This window comes from Suncus etruscus, chromosome 5 (genome assembly GCF_024139225.1).
Source record: "Suncus etruscus isolate mSunEtr1 chromosome 5, mSunEtr1.pri.cur, whole genome shotgun sequence".
Lineage (NCBI taxonomy): Eukaryota > Metazoa > Chordata > Mammalia > Eulipotyphla > Soricidae > Suncus > Suncus etruscus.
The window spans coordinates 18,747,429-18,765,211 of record NC_064852.1 but is presented as its reverse complement, the minus strand read 5'-3'; the positions used below and the strand labels follow the sequence as shown (position 1 = coordinate 18,765,211).

General features: G+C 51.7%; 1 protein-coding gene across 10 annotated transcripts in view; it reads right to left on the bottom strand.

The window, feature by feature from the left end:
- PRRC2B (proline rich coiled-coil 2B) overlaps nucleotides 1–17,783 on the bottom strand; it is a 75,193-nt gene extending 57,410 nt beyond the window's left edge. For all 10 annotated transcript variants that reach the window (XM_049773974.1, XM_049773980.1, XM_049773978.1 and 7 more), the window contains exon 1: nucleotides 17,685–17,783. The gene's annotated coding sequence lies outside the window, so the exon portion shown is untranslated. The remainder of the gene's footprint in view (nucleotides 1–17,684) is intronic.

Here is a 17,783-nt window from a genome sequence, read left to right as displayed (position 1 = left end):
AAAAGCATTTAGGGGGCCGGCGAGGTGGCGCTAGAAATAAGATGTCTGCCTGGCAAGCACCAGCCAAGGAAGGATCGCAGTTCGATCCCCCGGCGTCCCATATGGTCCCCCCAAGCCAGGTGCAATTTCTGAGCCCTTAGCCAGGAATAACCCCTGAACATCAAACGGGTGTGGCCAGAAAAACCAAAAAAAAAAAAAAAAAAAAAAAGCATTTAGAAGCCCACCAAGATCTATGAAGGAAAACAATAATGCTGAAGGTTGAACAAGCACCAAATAGTGTGGTAAATCCTCAATGACTTTAAGAACACTATTGTGAAATAGAACAACCTTCACAAATTTTCCTCAACTGGACAATCTTTTATTTTTGTTTTTGAGCCACATCCAGAGGCACTCAGGGATTACTCCTGGCTCTGTACTCAGAAATTGCTCCTGGCAGGCTCGGGGGACCATAGAGGACGCTAGGATTCGAACCGGGGTCCATTCTGTATTAGCCGCTTGCAAGGCAAATGGCTTACCGCTTATCACTCCAGCCCCTCCTGAACAACTTTTTAGTAATTCCATTGGCCATGTTTTTGTAATAAGCAATATAAAATAAATTTTGTGTTAGTAAGGGGGCAGGTTTGGACGGGTGTGTGGGAAACTGGGACAATGGTGGAAGGAAGGTCATGCTAGAGGTGGGATTGGGGTTGGAACATCGAATGCCTGCAACAACTGTATTCTGAACAAATTTGTAAATCAGGGGCCGGAGAGATAGCATGGAGGTAGTGCATTTGCTTTGCATGCAGAAGGACGGTGGTTCGAATTCTGGCATCCTATATAACACACACACACACACACACACACACACACACCCGAGACTGGCAGGAGCGAGCACAGAGCCAGGAGTAACCCCTGAGTGTTACTGGGTGTGACCCAAAAACCAAAAAAAATAAAAAAATAAAAAAAATAAAATAAAATAAAAGTGGGGGGGCCGGGCGGTGGCGCTAAAGGTAAGGTGCCTGCCTGCCTTGCCTGCGCTAGCCTTGGATGGACCGCGGTTCGATCCCCCAGTGTCCCATATGGTCCCCCAAGCCAGGGGCAACTTCTGAGCACATAGCCAGGAGTAACCCCTGAGCGTTACCGGGTGTGGCTCAAAAACCAAAAAAAAAAATAAAAGTGGGTACCAAAATTAAACAAACAAGAAATGAAGGGCCTCTGTGTGACTGCTGGAGTTCTCAGGCCTGCCCTCAGCCTGGCCTGGAGTCAACACACTGAAGCTGAAACAAAGTCTGAACAGCTAGCAGAAAAGCCTCCCCGTACCTCCTGGTACTCTGCTCTCACCCTACACATTTCATAATCATTTCAGAACCAGAGGTCCATTTCCAAATAGAACAATCAAAGAAAAGCCTGCTGGGATCTTTGTTGGAATTAAAAGGAATCCAGAGATCAATCTGGGAAGAGTCAAATTCTTTCCATGCCACTGAACACTGGAGCCACCATGGACCAAGTCCCACTATCAGGCCAGCATGAAGGCCTCCTGGCCAAGTCCATCAGTCAAGAAGCAAGTCCTGAACACAAGCTAAAAGTCCCCAGTCACTAGAGTGAGTCTCACACACACACAACAATACGGCTGAACCAGGGGGAATAATCTCAGACCACTGTGAATGGAACTCACAGAGGCAAGGCTGACTGAAAGAACTCAGGCAAGAGGGAGCTATTTCAAGGATCAGGGGAGAGGAAGGCATTAAGGAATCCCTCCAGCACCACACAGGATCCCCAAGCACCACCAAGGGCCAGTCACTCTCAAGCAAAGAGCCAGGAAAAGGCCTTAAAAGCACTGATGGAGGTAGCCCCAAAACCTAAAAAAAAGAAAAACTTAAAATACTTTTTGGGCCAGAGTGATATCAACAGCAGTAGAAATTTGCCTTGCGGGGCCGGGCGGTGGCGCTAAAGGTAAGGTGCCTGCCTTACCTGCGCTACCCTAGGACGGACCACGGTTCGATCCCCCGGCGTCCCATATGGTCCCCCAAGCCAGGAGCGACTTCTGAGCGCATAGCCAGGAGTAACCCCTGAGCGTCACCGGGTGTGGCCCAAAAAACAAAAAAAAAAAAAAAAAAAAAAAAAAAAAGAAATTTGCCTTGCATGCAGCCAAACCGGATTTGATCCCCAGAATCCCATATGGTCCCCCGAGCTTGCCAGGAGCAAGTTCTGAGCAGATAGCCAGGAGTAACCCGAGTGCCGCTGGGTATGCCCCCCCCCAAAAAAAAGTTCAATCTGTACACAGCCAATCCAGATTCATTTCAAGCCTCCAGGAGTGATCTCTTGAGTGTGAAAGCCAGGAGGAAGCCCTGATCACTGTCAGATGTGGCCCCAAATCAAACCAAAATCAAAAAAAGAACTCTTAAATCATAATTATACTTTGAAGAAATTTAATCACCTGAAAACTTTAAATCCCTAACAGGAATAAAATAAAATTAAGCACCCAATTTAAGAAGTCAGAAAAGACAATTGAATGTGAAGGAAAGCAGAAACAATTAATAAAAACAAAACCTAATTTAACAAACTGAATGAATACATTTAGATAAAACTGAAAGATGGGACTGGAGCAATAGAACAGTTTGCCCTGTAGTCAAGCCGTGTTGCCTTGCACATGGCCAACCGGGATTCAATAGGGTCCCCCAAACACTGCCTGGAGTAATTCCTCAGTAATGAGCTAAGAGTAACCCCTTTGAGCATTAGCGCACAGAGCCCAAAACAAAACAAACAACAACCAAAAAACAGCAACAGATTAGCAGCTAAAACACCTGGGTGCAATCCCTATTACTCCATATGGTTCCCATAAACCTGCCAGGAGTGGTACCTCCTCCCCCCAAAAAAGAAGAAAAAAGGGGCCGGGCGGTGGCGCTAAAGGTAAGGTGCCTGCCTTGCCTGCGCTAGCCTTGGACGGACCGCGGTTCGATCCCCCGGTGTCCCATATGGTCCCCCAAGCCAGGAGCAACTTCTGAGCACATAGCCAGCAGTAACCCCTGAGCGTTACCGGGTGTGGCCCAAAAACCAAAAAAAAAAAAGAAAGAAAAAATAGTAAGTGCTTTGAAATCAGAAACAAAACCAGCCCACCAAGCCAATGGGGAAGTTGATGCCACTCACTCTCAGGCAGGGCACAGAACTCTAGCCAATGTACCATGCTGGTACCGAGTAAGGGTACAGAAGTGTAAACTTTGTTTTGGTCTTTTGTTGTTGTCGTTTTGTTTTTTAGGGGTTTTGGGCCACACCCAGTGGCACTCGGGTTACTCCTGGCAGGCTCAGGGGACAATATGGGATGTTGGGAATTGAACCCAAGTTCATCCTAGGTCAGCTATGTGCAAGGCGAACACCCTACTGCTGTTATCACTCTGGCCCCAGAAGTGTAAACTTTGAATTCAGGTCAATGAGGTCACACAGCCAGGTCTGCTCTAAGCATCCAGTAGCTGGCACTCAAGATACTATGGCATGCTCTCCAGTGTCCCTTGCCTGGTGACCCTGCAGTGTGGGCCTGAGGAATCAATGCAAGGAGCAGGGGTGAACATGAACCACCTGGCTTAGGGAGGGGCATGTAGTCTTGGGGTCTGCTGACACTCCCCAAGCTACATCACTGGCTAGAGTGACCTTGCATCCTTCCTGCCAACTGCAACATCCTCCCCCCCCCAATATCTTGCCCACCTGACCCAGCACCAAGGCTTAGACTGGAAATCCACTTGCCATCTACAGAGAGGGGCTGGCCACCTCGCCTTCAGAATGTACATTTAGGGACAGAAGCGATAGCACAGTGGGTAGGGCAGACCCAGGGTTCAATCCCCAGCATCTCATATGGTCCCGAGCCTACCAGGAGTGATTTCTGAGCACAGAGCCAGGAGTAACCTCTGAGCACCACACCAAAAAAAACAAAACAAAAAAAAAAAAAACAATACACAGTTAACTAAGGAAGTTAAAAAGTGAAGATGGGGACCAGAGCAATACCTACAGCAGGGAGAGTATTTGCCTTGCAACAAACAAGCTGATCCAGGTCCAATCCCTAACATGCCATATGATCTCCCAAACCTGCCAGGAGCCATCTCAGATCACCAACAGGTATGGAACATAGAAGAGAAAGCAAAAACAAGGACTGGGATGCATGCTTTGTTTGCATGTAGAGCCAGAGTTGGATACCTGGCACTGCAGGCATACATAGCTTTGAACTTCACCTTCCTTTCCACCTCCCAATACTAGTCAACACCAGCAAGTAGGTTGCAAATCTCCCATCTATGTCGTAAAACCTGAATCGAGAACAGAAATCAGAGCCAGCACTCTGGATTGGAAGATTCCTTACAACAGATCAACCACAGTTCCTCAGGACCCCTGACACATACCCAGAGACAGACAGCGGGGTTGGTGGGTATGTGAGAAACACAGGGCCCTGGTGAAGAGCCAGGGCACTCAGCAGGGGGTACCGCAAGTTCAAGAGCCTAAAAGTAGGGGCCGGGAGATAGCCTGGAGGTACCATGTATGCCTTACATGCAGAAGGACCATGGTTCAAATCCCGACATCCCTTATGGTCCCCCAAGCCTGCCAGGAGCAATTTCTGAGCGTAGAGCTAAGGAGTAAACCCCTCAGCACTGCCAGGTGTTACCCAAAAACAAAAACAAAAAAAGCCTGAAAGTGCTCACCAGCCACAAGGTACTAGCCAATACCCTCGGTCCCCTGAGCCTCACCAAGAGTGATCTCTGAACACTGCCCAGGAGACCTGCCCCCAAGATATTAATAAAATAAAAACGAACACAGGACATGAGAGACTTGTTGAGAAGCATGAAAGCACAAGCCTTGCAGGTCCCAGGTCCTTGAATAAATTCCCAGCCTGGCGATACTCCCACACAGCTGGGTATGGTCCCCAACACTATCACTTCCAAGGGCCACCACAAGTTTCACTCACCCTCAATAAAATTAAAAATGTATGTGGGGGCAAGCGATGGCACAGGTGGTAGGGTGTTTGCCTTGCATTCGCTAACCTAGGACGAATGGAGTTAGATCCCCGGTGACCCATTTGGTCCCCCAAGCCAGTGGCGATTTCAGAGCGCATAGCCAGTAGTAACCCCTGAGCATCACCAGGTGTGCCCCCCCCCCAAAAAAAAACAAGGGACCAAAGCAGTAATAGCACAGCGGTAAGGCGTTTGCCTTGCACAGACTGGACGGTGGTTGGAATCCCGGCATTCCATATGGTCCCCAGAGCCTGTCAGGGGCAATTTCTGAGCACAGAGCCAGGAGTAACCTGTGAGTGCCCTGGGGTGTGACCCAAAAACCAAAAACTAAAAAAAAAAAGTATGGGGGGCACACCAGAGAAATAGCAAACAGCGAGATAGGCACTTGGCCCGGCAAATGACTGACCCAGGTTCAATCCCAGCAGTTCACATGTCTCTGAGCAAGGCCAGGAGCGATTTCTGAGTGCAGAGCCAGGAGTAACACCTAGCATGGCTGAGTGTCGTCGTCCCCCCTCAAATAATAAGTATAGACCAGGCTAGAAACTTGGCTCAACACCATAGCAAAACAAATCCAAACGTGTAAAAGATCGAAGACAGGTAAATCTTTTTGGTTTATTTTCAATTGTTTCTGGGCCACAACCCAGCTGTGCTCAGGGATTACTCTTGGCACTTCACTTAGGGATCACTCTTTGCAGGGCTCAGGAGGACCACATGAGATGCTAGGAATTGAACCCAGGTCGACCATGCACAAGGCAAGCACCTTCCTTGCTCCAACCCCAAAAGGCAGGTAATTCTTCCCCTGCTGGCCACCCCTACACACACGGCACACACACAAACACACCTTCCTGGGGCCAGAGAGATAGCATGGAGGTAGGGCATTTGCCTTTCAGCAGAGGGACGGTGGTTTGAATCCCAGCATCCCATATGGTCCCGAGCCTGCCAGGAGCGATTACTGAGCAAAGAGCCAGGAGTAACCCCTGAGTGCTGCCAGGTGTGACCCAAAAACTAAAAAAAAACAAAAAACAAAAAACAAAAAAAACAAAACCACACCTTCCTTACCCTTACCTGTTAACAGGAACCTCTCAGCTGTTGGTGATCCCCAAGTTTTAGTCTACAAATGGGGAACACTACTAGATACTGCCGAGCTGTTGCGCTGTGAACTGTGTGCCTGGTCCTCCACTGCCACACAGATGAAAAACCATGTCCATGACTTCCAACTGTGTCCTCCAGCGCAAGGCCATAACCAGCAGCTTGGCCCACTCCCTCCGCACGCTGGGCCCACATTCTTGGGCGCCTGGCCCTTGCCCTTGGAGCAAGCCCAGTTTGCAGTCTGTGCCCAGGGAGCGGAAACGCAGGAAGATGAGCTGTAGCCCAGCCAGCGAAACCAGCAAAGGACACAACAGGGCGGGGTGGCAGCCAATGCCCTCAGCACACGCAGAAACTATATCACCCCCTGCCAAGAGGCAGAGAAGCAGATGGGTTTCATCCTGGTACCCCCACACGGTTCCCCAGCACTGCCACAAATAATTCCTGAGCAAAAAACTGGGAGTAAAACTGAGCATAGGACAAGAGAACTGGGTGTGGCAAAAGAAAGAAAAATGTATTGCTTTGCATGTGAGAGACTCCATTCAATCCAAGCAGAGCACCAAACAGTTCCTTGGGCTGAAATCTAAGCACAGTGCCAGCAGGACATAGGGCACGGCTGAAAACAAATCCAGAAACCAAAGGCCTGGACTAGAGTACAGTAAGCAAGGTGCTTGCCTTGGATACAGCCAACCTAGTTCAACCCTGGGTGTCCTATAAGGTCCCTCAAACCCACAGAAATGATCCTTGAGCACAGAGCCAGGGGTAAGACCTGGCCAAATGAATAACATCTTGGAAGCCAGGGAGAGGTCTGAAAGGACACATACAATGTCTGCCTGTATCTGAGGCCTGAGTCCAGGCACATTAGATAGGGCATTTGCCCCGCAGGTTTGACCGGGTATCCTATCTGGTTCCCTGTGGTTCCCGCCCCTCCCCCCAAGGTGTGGATCTCATACCTCCAGGAGTGCAGTGTCAGGAGTAAACCCTGAGATAACAGGGCCTGGCCTCAAAGCAAAACTAAAAACAGGCTACCCCTCCAAAAAAAGCCCATATAATCCCTCTAGGGGGCTTCATCGAAAAGCCCACCTGCCTGCCCTAACTTTATTCACTTGCAGATCACAAAGGGTTTTTACAAAGGCCTGAGACCAGATCTTCAGGGATACTCTGGTTCTCCCACCTTGACCCAGTCCAGAATTGGCTCCTCTCACCCTGAGTCCCAAACCTCGTGAGGTCTTTGGAGCAGGACCAGTTAGCCAAACCCACCCTTTGCTGCTGCTAAACATCACTAATACGACGTTGGGGTTTAATGGGGCGGGCAAGAGCCGGGTGACAAGGCCCCAACCCTTGAGTTTGCCCCTTCCATCTCTCACTCAACAGCACACCTCTCCAGGGCTATGAGCAAGGTGGGCTGAAAATTCCAGGTGCACCCATGTTGCAAAAATGGCTCCCAGGCTCCTCACAAGGGGGAGTGGGTGGGCAGGAGAGCTTTGATCTTCCCAGGGGGACTGAGGGGGAGACATAGCACAAGCAGGTTATTACTGTTCTGCTAAGACAGTTTCCAAGGTCTCAGGGAACTCAGCTAGCTGGGTGGGGGGGCAGAGATAACACAGCCCGACACCTACCTGGATCCCGCACCTCACCCCCACCCCAACTCCCACACCTAACACACACACACACACACACACACACACACACACACACACACACACACACACACACTCACCCTGTACTGTACATGTCCCCCATCCCAGCCCCACCAGGAGAGATCCAGAACTAGGAGTATGTTCCCAAGCACCGCTGGGTGTGTCCCAAAACCAATAAATAAAGTAACAGAAATAAACTCTGGCTGGAGCAATAGCACAGCGGGGAGGGCACTGGCCCTTGCCCACTGTAAGATGTTCAACTTCACACATACACACATCACTCACCTGGGGACCTACCCAGTAAGAGCCACTGACTGACCAACAGATGGAGAAGCTCTGAGGCCTGACCCACAGGGAGGCCCTGGGATACAGTGTCTGGGTACCACAGAGGAGCCCAGAAGCAAGGGCAAGGCTCAGACTATTTGATTTGGCTCTCAGTACAGCAGCAACTCGGATCAGAAACACCCACATCCAGTAAACAAAGGTGCCCCAAGAGCATGCCCCAGGCCCGCCCTCTGCGAGGGCTGAATCCAGATACCATTAATAGCAACTGTTTACTGAGAGCGTCAACACTCTCAGGCACTGCTGCCTGGGGACTCCCCCAATTCTAGAGAGAAGGTGCCCCTAGGTCACAAGGACAAAAGCAAGAGCGGTGACCTCAGAAGGTGAACAACACCTGGGCCCCGGGTCAGCAGCTGCCCAGCTGTGGAGTCCCTCAGCTAAACCCTCCAAGCCAGGGCCTCTCTCCCAGGGAAGGGGTACGAAGCAACACCACCCCTCCACACCCCTCTGCGGGCCTCTTCTCTCTAGGCACAAGCTCACAATAACAACGCAGGGAAGAGCTGTGCAATTCCATACGCACCTCCTCTGGGCACGAGTCCCAGTGGGCTGATGAAACCCCACTGGGCTTTGGGGGGGGGGGGGGAAGAACCCAGCCAGTAGCCACGGCACAGCAGAACTGGGCCCTCAGAGCAGAGCTGCCAGCAGGGTTTCTTAAGTAGGAACCACAACCAGGCTCGCTCGCCACAGAAATTCCATCCTGCAGGAAAGATCAGTGCAGCCACCAAAGGTTTCAAAACGGGAGGCCTGGAGAAGAGTCTCTGGATGAAGGTGGCATGGCTAGAGAAACACGGGGGGAAGGGGGGGCTCTGAATATAGGGGCTTCTCAGAGAAACCCTGTGATAAGTCAGCCCCCTTAGACCTCACTTTCACACACGATGTCCAGGGCACATGCTCGGTCAGTCACCAAACCCAGCATCTGGCACTGAAACCTTGTCAGCTTCCGGCCTGGCAAAACCAGACCCTCTGAGAGGACCTGGCAGGCCACTCCTGGTCTGGGGACATGGCTCTGAGCCCAAGCGCTCGCCCTGACTATTGGCAAGGTTCAGAGTTCCAGGCACCACCAGAAACAAAAATGAAATGAGACGCCTGTCTCGCCTGTTTCCCACACCTCTGGGACACAAACAACATTCAGTGTTTCAAAAAGGAATGTTGTTTGTTTGTTTTGGGGCCACACCCTGATGTGTTCCAGTTGGCCCACTGGCTCTGCTCTCAGGAATCACACCTGCCAGTACTTGGGGGTATGGGGTATGGGATGCTGGAGGTGACCAAGGGAAGAAGAGCCCTGCCCACTTACTATCACTCAAAGAGGAACTGAAGATCAGTTCAAATTATACAAATACTCTTTTTCTGGTTATATGCAAAATTTTGTTTTTTAAAGGAAGCAGGCAGAATCTTGTTTGTTTTCAAGCTACACTTGCTGTGCTCAAGGGTTGGTGGTGCTCAGGGAACTATATGGGACATGGGGGACCAAACCCAGGTCGGTCATGAGCAAATCACTGTGCTCTCTCTGGACCCCAGAATTTTATTTTTATTCTTTGTACTAGAAACAGGGGTTGAGGAGATAGTGTAACATGTGACCCCTGTATGCAGGGGGCTCAGGATTTCAGTCCTGGCCCAGCTCATGGTTCTCTCAGATACCACCCTGAGGAACCCCTGAACACCACCATCAGCTGTGACCCTAAAATAGAAATAAAAATTGGAAAAAGCACAAAATAGCAGATAAGAGACAGGTTAAACCAGTCGATAGTACAGTAGGGAGGGGGTGCTTGTCTTGCTTGTTGAATGTAGCCAACAAAGGTTCAGGTCCCAGAACACTTATGGTCCCCCGAGCCTCCCTAGGAGTGATCCCTGAGAGCAGAGCCAGTAGGAAGCACTCAGCATCACTAGATGTGGTCCAAATATAAACAAGAAAAAAATAATAAATTAAGGACAGCTATTAAAAAAAAGATTCTGTAGTTGCTAGATGACGTAACCCATCTGAATCAGCTTTGCAGAGCAAGTGAAAACATTGGATTTATGAAGTAAAGGGCAGCAGGCTTCAAAATATCACCACACTAGAATGGCTAACAGGCAGGATGACTGTTCTAGAAGGGATCACAAGCAGCTTACTGTGCTCTCCTTCCTGAGGCTCAGGAAGAAAGATCCCTACAGGGGCCCGGAGAGATAGCACAGCGGCGTTTGCCTTGCAAGCAGCCGATCCAGGACCAAAGGTGGTTGGTTCGAGTCCCAGTGTCCCATACGGTCCCCCATGCCTGCCAGGAGCTATTTCTGAGCAGACAGCCAGGAGTAACCCCTGAGCACTGCTGGGTGTGACCCAAAAACAAAAAAAAAAAAAAGAAAGATCCCTACAATCTTCTAGATATCTGGAATTTCCTAACTCCTTTGTTTTTGATGACAACTGGGAATAGCAGAGCCAAGGGATTACAAGCTGTTTGATAATCCATGCACTTTGACCTTTTAATACTAATATTATTTTAAAAAAAACATCAGAGTTGGGGCCAGAGCGAAAGCAGAGGGGAGGACATTTGCCTTGCACGCAGCCAACCTGGGTTCAATCCCCAGCATTCCATGTGGTCCTGAGCACCTTCCAACATGGCCTAAACCCCCTCCCCCCAAAAAATCAAAGTGTGGGAACTGGGTTGTTGCTCAGGGTTGGCTACTTGCCTTGCATAGGTGAGATCCTGAGTTTAAGCTGTGGTATCACCAAATATGCATATTTGGTTCTACTAAATAAACCTGTACATATTCATAGGGGAAAACATTTATTCTGTTGTTCCTGTTATTTGAAGGTTTTGGTCTTTGTGGTGGTTGTTTGTAGTGCCAAGTTTCAAGCGAAGAGCATCACACAGGCAAGGCAAAGAAACACCAGAGGAAACAAAGACAAGGAAACTGCCAGAGCGATAGCACAGCAGGTAGGACATTTGCCCTGCATCAGTCTACCTGGGTTCAATCCCCACCATCCCAGATGGTCCCCAGAGCCCACCATGAGTAATTCCTGGGACCATAGTCTGGAGTAACCCCTGAATATTGCTGTTTGTCCCCTCCAAAAAAAGAAAGAAAAAAGCACCTGCCTACAAAGGGGCCATGCATGTGGGCTTGAGTCCAGAACAAACCACCAGGGAAGAAATCTTCCACCCCTCAAGAATGTACACTTGTTTTGCTTTAAAAAAAAAGGGGGGGGGGAATAAAGGGGAGTGGAATATACACTTGTAATTTAATTGTAATCAGAAAAGTTTTTTGAGGGCCAAAGCAATGGCGCAAGCAAAAGGACATCTGCCTTGCATGTGCTAACCTAGGGCAGGCGGTGGTTCGATCCCTCCTCCCTGCGTCCCAAGTCAGGAGCGATTTCTGAATGCATAGCCAGGAGCAACCCGAGTGTCACGGGGTGTGGTGCAAAAACCAAAAAAAAAAAAAAAAAAAAACCAAAAAACAAGCGGGAAAAGTTTTTTGTACTTTCTGCTTTCTGCCTGAGGATAAAACACTTGTCTCCTCCACTATGAACACTCAGCACCCCTGGGTCAAGGGATGAGCAGGTGAGAGGCTCCCAGCCACCCTACCCACCTTCTGGTCATTAAGTGCTGAGCTGTATGTAAGTAAAGAGCACCTGCCCAGAAGGCTCTGGAGATAACACAGAGAAACCACAGTGAGGGCAGAGATGTCCTAAGGGTAGGGCCCCATCACCATCCTCCCATCCTCCCTCCTGAAGGTTCCCTAGCAAAGTACCCCTAGTGCTCAGTGCAGAACACACTCATACACTGGCTAGACACACGAGGGCTGCTCATCCTCCTCTGGAACCTGATCATTTCTGGATTCAGCTCAGATTCAAGTCTGCAGTGTACAGGGCTTCTTCAAGTTAGCTTTAGGGGCCGAAGAGATAGCATGGAGGTGGGGTGTTGCCTTGCATGCAGGAGGACAGTGGTTCGAATCCCCGCATCCCATATGGTCCCCTGAGCCTGCCAGGAGCGGTTTCTGAGCGTAGAGCCAGGAGTAACCCGAGCACTGCCGGGTGTGACCCAAAAACAAAAAAAGTTAGCTTTAATTTTCTTTCTTTTGGGAGGTTTGGGGGAGTAGAGAAGGGGTGGTCTCCCATCTCCAGAGGCCTGGGGGGGTGTCCCCTCCCAGAAATTCTCAGCCAACGAAGCCAATGGTCCCATGCCAAGGCCTAAGGAGGTGGAACAAACGGAAGATGCATGCTAACCAAACAGTGCTCAAGCATGTCTAGGGCCATACCAGCAGTGCCTGGCACTCAGGGCTGTACCCAGAAGTGCTTGGGAACCATGTGGTGCCAAGGAGGGAGCCAGGATGAGCCACATGCAAACCCTGTACCACCCTGTTGTATTAAATATTAATTATAGAATCCTTGGCACCCTATGTCAACTGTGGCCCCAGCCAGCTTGCATTTTCAGAAGGCCTCCCTGACCAGAGCCCCGGGACGAGCTGGACAGGACTCTCTGGAGCTCAGTGGCACAGATGGCATAGCGCAGTCTTTTGGCCGGACACAGAACAGAGCACTCAGCAGTAAGTGACTGAATAGCACTTGTGTGTTTTCATTCCATGTAAAGATGATTCAAGACTTCAAACACGGGGCCGGGCGGTGGCGCAAGAGGTAAGGTGCCTGCCTTGCCTGCGCTAGCCTTGGACGGACCGCGGTTCAATCCCCCGGCGTCCCATATGGTCCCCCAAGCCAGGAGCAACTTCTGAGCGCATAACCAGGAGTAACCCCTGAGCGTTACCGGGTGTGGCCCAAAAACCAAAAAAAAAAAAAAAAAAGACTTCAAACACAACTGGGTGACAACCTTAAAAAACTTGCCTAGTGGAGCTGGAGCTACAGCACAGCAGGTAGGACATTTGCCTTGCAACGGCCAACACAGATTTTATCCCCAGCATCTCATAGGGTCCCCTGAGCACCACCAGGAATAACCCTTGGGCACAAAGCCAGGAGTAGGGGGCCAGGCGGTGGCACTAGAGGTAAGGTGCCTGCCTTGCCTGCGCTAGCCTTGGATGGACCGAGGTTCGATCCAACTGTTTCCCATATGGTCCCCCAAGCCAGGAGCGACTTCTGAGTGCATAGCCAGGAGTAACCCCCTGAGCGTCACTGGGTGTGGCCCAAAAAACAACAAAAAAACAAAACAAAGCCAGGAGTAAACCCTGAGCACTACAGGGTGTGGCCCAAAACCAAAACCATAAACCAACCCAAAAAAACTCACCAAATGAAATCAGGCTGAACAAATGTTGGAGCAGAGAAGCAAATTCATAAACAGGAAGCAGAATGGGGGCTGCCCAGGACTTTGGGAAGGGGTGAGTGTAGAATCAATGCTTAGTGGGGTACAATATGTCAGACCAGGGGGCCAGAGATATAGTACAGTGGGTAGGATGCTTGTCTTGCATGCAGCTAACCCACACTCAATCCCCAGAAACCCACATCCCCCCACCCCAGCACAGCCAGGAGTGATCCCTAGGTGCAGAGCCAGTAGTAAGTCCTGAGCATGGCTGGGTGCGGACCAAAAACAAAAAACAAATAAAAGAATACATTTTTGTTACATGTGTTTCATCACAACAATTGTATTAAAATTGTATTTAGGGTTATGAAATGGTGGAAAGAAAAGGAGAGCTCAAAAAGAACCACAGTGGGGGGTGGAGTGATGAAGTCAGCAGATGGGTCCCCAATGCCTCTCGAAGCTGGGGGCTTGTCATCCCCACTGGACCATGGAAATCCCAATTCGCATAAGCCGGTGTCCACCTCAATGGACCCAAAACAATGAAAATGGTGTTCCACAGAACCAGATTAGGAAGAGGCTAACTGCAGAGCCAGGTGAGGCGAGGCGGGTTGGAGCAGGATTTGGGTTCCTGCTACCAAAGGACCCCAGAAATTCCCCTAAGGGTGTGAAGGAGTGGAGGTGGGAGAGAAACCAAGGGCCAAGGTTTCACACCAGGATCCATCCCCTAAAGTTTGCTTAGTTCAAAGGGAGAAATGGGTAATAATGTAAAGGTCTAAACACCAGAGAAACAAATGCCTCCCAGCTGCATAAAAGCAATTACAGAAAACCTGCTCTAGGGAACAGAGAGATTTGTAACACCGAGAGACACAGACTTACAAACTACACAGTGTACCAATCCTTGAAAAACAGACTGCAGCGGGGGGGGGGGGGGGAGGAGGAGGAGGAGGGTAGAGAAGAGTGACTGGAAATCCGGGCCCAAATTCTCATCTCTGCTCTTCTCTGGAGTCTCCCAGCTCTTTAATAAAGTGAAAATATTCTTTCAGGAATGGGGTGGGGGGGGATCCTTACAGCCCCCATAAGGCCTCCTGACTTGGAGCTGCTACCAAGAGAACCATATCCACGGACTGCCTGCCAGTCGGGTTCACAGAACACTAATCCGGATCCCCAACACCAGCCAACATATCCTGTGGAGAGGAAGGGGCGGTGTCGCTACAGAAAGGGATCCCAGTGAAATCAGAAGAGCTTCCATTTACCCGGACACTGCTGCTACTTGCAAAGCAAAGCTTGAACTGGCATCCAGTGTGTCAGGAGCACCAGGCTTTCGGTTGACAGGAAAGGAACAAGACCAGCCCAAGCATTCCGGCTCCCAAGCTGGGTGACGACCTTCCACCAGCCTTCCCACCAAAGGAGGCAAGGCCCAGGTTCACAAGCTGCAGCAGGCCCCCCAAAACAGCCCAGAAGCCCATCCACAGTCTGGCTTCACCAGATAAACCTTTCTGCATCCAGGGCTACATACACAGTCCCAGAAAAACAAAAAATTTGCTGAAATTGAGCTCCTTGTAGAAAGACAAGGTAGGCAATCTCTGAAACAGAAGGCCCACATGTCTCTTCCTTTTTTCGAGGGGGTCACAGGCACCCTATTTTCAAATCTAGCAGCGCTGCTATGGACCGTCCAGGGCCTGCCCAACCATATAACTAGATCCGGTGCTGCACCGTGGACAGGCCTCATTATCAAGTTTAGAAATATGCCAAGCAGGGCCCGGAGAGATAGCTCAGCGGCGTTTGCCTTGCAAGCAGCCGATCCAGGACCAAAGGTGGTTGGTTCGAATCCCGGTGTCCCATATGGTCCCCTGTGCCTGCCAGGAGCTATTTCTGAGCAGACAGCCAGGAGTAACCCCTGAGCACTGCCAGGTGTGGCCCAAAAACCAAAAAAAAAAAAAAAAAAGAAATATGCCAAGCGGCCATTCTGTGCCTGAAATAGAAGTGTCTTTAGAAGGGCTCCCCGCCACCTTCCCTGGGACCATCCAGCAGGACCAGCATCCTGCCATTAGCAACATGAGTCAGTCCTTGGTGCAAGGGAAAAAAAAACCTGAAAGCGAGATAAAATAATCCTCTGTGAACAAGAGAATCAAAGTTAAAAGGGGTAGTAGGGAGAGGGAGGCCAGGGCCAACCAGTCAGCGAGAGCTCCCCCAAGCTACCCTGGGCCAGACGCCCACTGCTAAGCAAGCCTGGACGTGCTGGGACTTGCCATTCCTGAAATTCCACTCTCAGCCCTTCTTCCTGCAGGCTCTGAGAGGGGACCCTGGCCCCAGACAAACCATCAGCCAGCACAAGGAAGTTGGGAGGGGGGTGCACATGTGTGTTGTGTATGTGTGTGTGTGTGTGTCTAGTGGGTGTGTCTGGTGGGTGTGTGTCTTGCTGCCCCAAGAAAAGCCTCTAGATTACAGGGGTCTCAAACTCAATTTACCTGGGGACCACAGGAGGCAAAGTCGGGGTGATCCTTGAGTGCAAAGTCAGTAGTAAGCCTTGAACATTGGGGAGTGTGACCCAAACAACTAAAACAAAACAAAACAAAAAGATTCCTCTAGGGCAGGGCCACAAAATGTTGTACGGAGGGCCGCGAGTTTGAGACCCCTGCTCTAGAAGGAAAGGACAGGAAAGCCACAAAGCCCATAGAGCTCCTGCTAAGTAGGAAGGTCCAAGTCCCAGGCCTTCAGTGGGAGCAAAACATGGGAAGTGAGGCTAAAAGGACCCCCCCACACACACTGTGAGCCTCAGTGCCAGAAAACAGCCCCCAGGACTTATCTCTAGCAGGCTCACAGTCAAAGCCAAGCCATGGGCCCATTCTGAGCTAAGAACACCGCTAGGTGAGGGTGAAGCATATAATTTCAAATTTTATCAAGCAGAATAGGCTTTAAAAAAAAAAAAAAAAAGGCAAATCAAACCAGGAATCAAAAGGAAAGGAAGCCACAGGCAACCAACGCCAACCACCATATATGGCCGCTGCTCTCAGCTCCAATTCTGCTCTGGGCCCTCAGGGCCCGAACAGATAAGCGGAGCAACAGCAAACCATCCCCATTTTACAGATCCTTCTGAGGGGGGGTTGCATAAGGCCACCCCACAACACAGAGGCACCTCCGAAAGCCACAACAGCTCTATAGAAGGCGCCTCGGACTCGTGCATGGGAACTGGACAGCAGTTTCGGGGGTGGGGCAGGTCCCCTAATCCAAGGGCTGAGATCACCACCCACCCACCCACTCCTGGCCCTGCTGCCCAGCTCTGCACAGGCCGAGCACCAAGCGAAGGCCTACCCCCTTCCTGCTGACTTGTACCACCAAAACCAGCACCCCCTCATCCGTGATACCCGCTGGGCTCAGCGGGAGGGGGGTGGAATATCCCCATAGGGTCCTCAAGTTCCATCCTCGGCCATCGCCTATCATCCAAGGAGCCCAAGCCCAAGAAAGGCCTGGCCTTTGGAAGGCAGCTTAGGGTTCCAGGCCTGAGCTGGGCCCTCACCAGCTCTCCTGGCCCCTACAGGTGCCCAGGCACAAGTGGCATCCCCATCCCCATCACCACACCCCCAAAATCAGGCCTCCCTAATCTCCCAACAGCAGGGCCTGCCTGGGCTGCCCTGGCACACACCAGGAACCATTTGCAGACCCCAGACAGATGCCAGATGCAGAGCGCAGCAGCCTGGGGGTGCATCAAGGGGAGGGGGACACAAGGCCTTATGCCCACCCCTCAATACCCCTGGGGCTCCTCCAGGAGGGGTCGCACCCCAGGGGGATCCCCTTGCTCCCACATCCCTGCATGGTGATGGTGGTGGATCAGGTGGGGGGATACACACGTCTAGGCGCCTGGTGGGGTTAGGGCTAACTCCCAAACCCGGGTCCCTGGCCCTGCTCCCCCAAAAAACAAAAGCACCTAAAAAAAACAATCAAATAAAAGGTAGGGCCGATTAGAGGCGTAGACGGCGACCCCGGGGAGCAGCGATCGCCGCAAGGGGGCGACCCGGGGGGCGGCGGCCGGCCAGGCCCGACCCGACCCGACCGACCCACTGGCCCGGGCCGCTTGGGCCGAACTGAGCCACAACAACAATGGCGGCCCGGCCCCGCCGCCCCCGGGCCGCGCCGCCACAACAATGGCGGACCGCCCCGCCCCGCCGCCCCCCCCCCCCGTAACCAACGCCCGGCCCGGTCCGGTCCAAACCGGCCCGAAGAGGCCGGCGGCGGCGCGCAAAGCTGGGCCGCGACGCTCGACGCTCCTTGGAGCCAAGCCCGCGGCGGCCAGACAAAGCGCATCCGGGCCGCAGCCACTGAGCGTCCGGCCGAGCGCCTCCATCTTAGCGCCGCCGCCGCCGCCGCCGCCGTGGTGGGCCCCGAGCCGCCCCGCACCCCGGAGCCCGCGGCCCGCGCCCCGGGCCCACCTGATCTAGGTCCCGCGGGCGCGACTGGGCCGGGCGATGGCGGTCAGGGCGGCGCCGGGGCGCGGGGGCGGCGGGATGGCGACGGATTGCGAGGCGGCT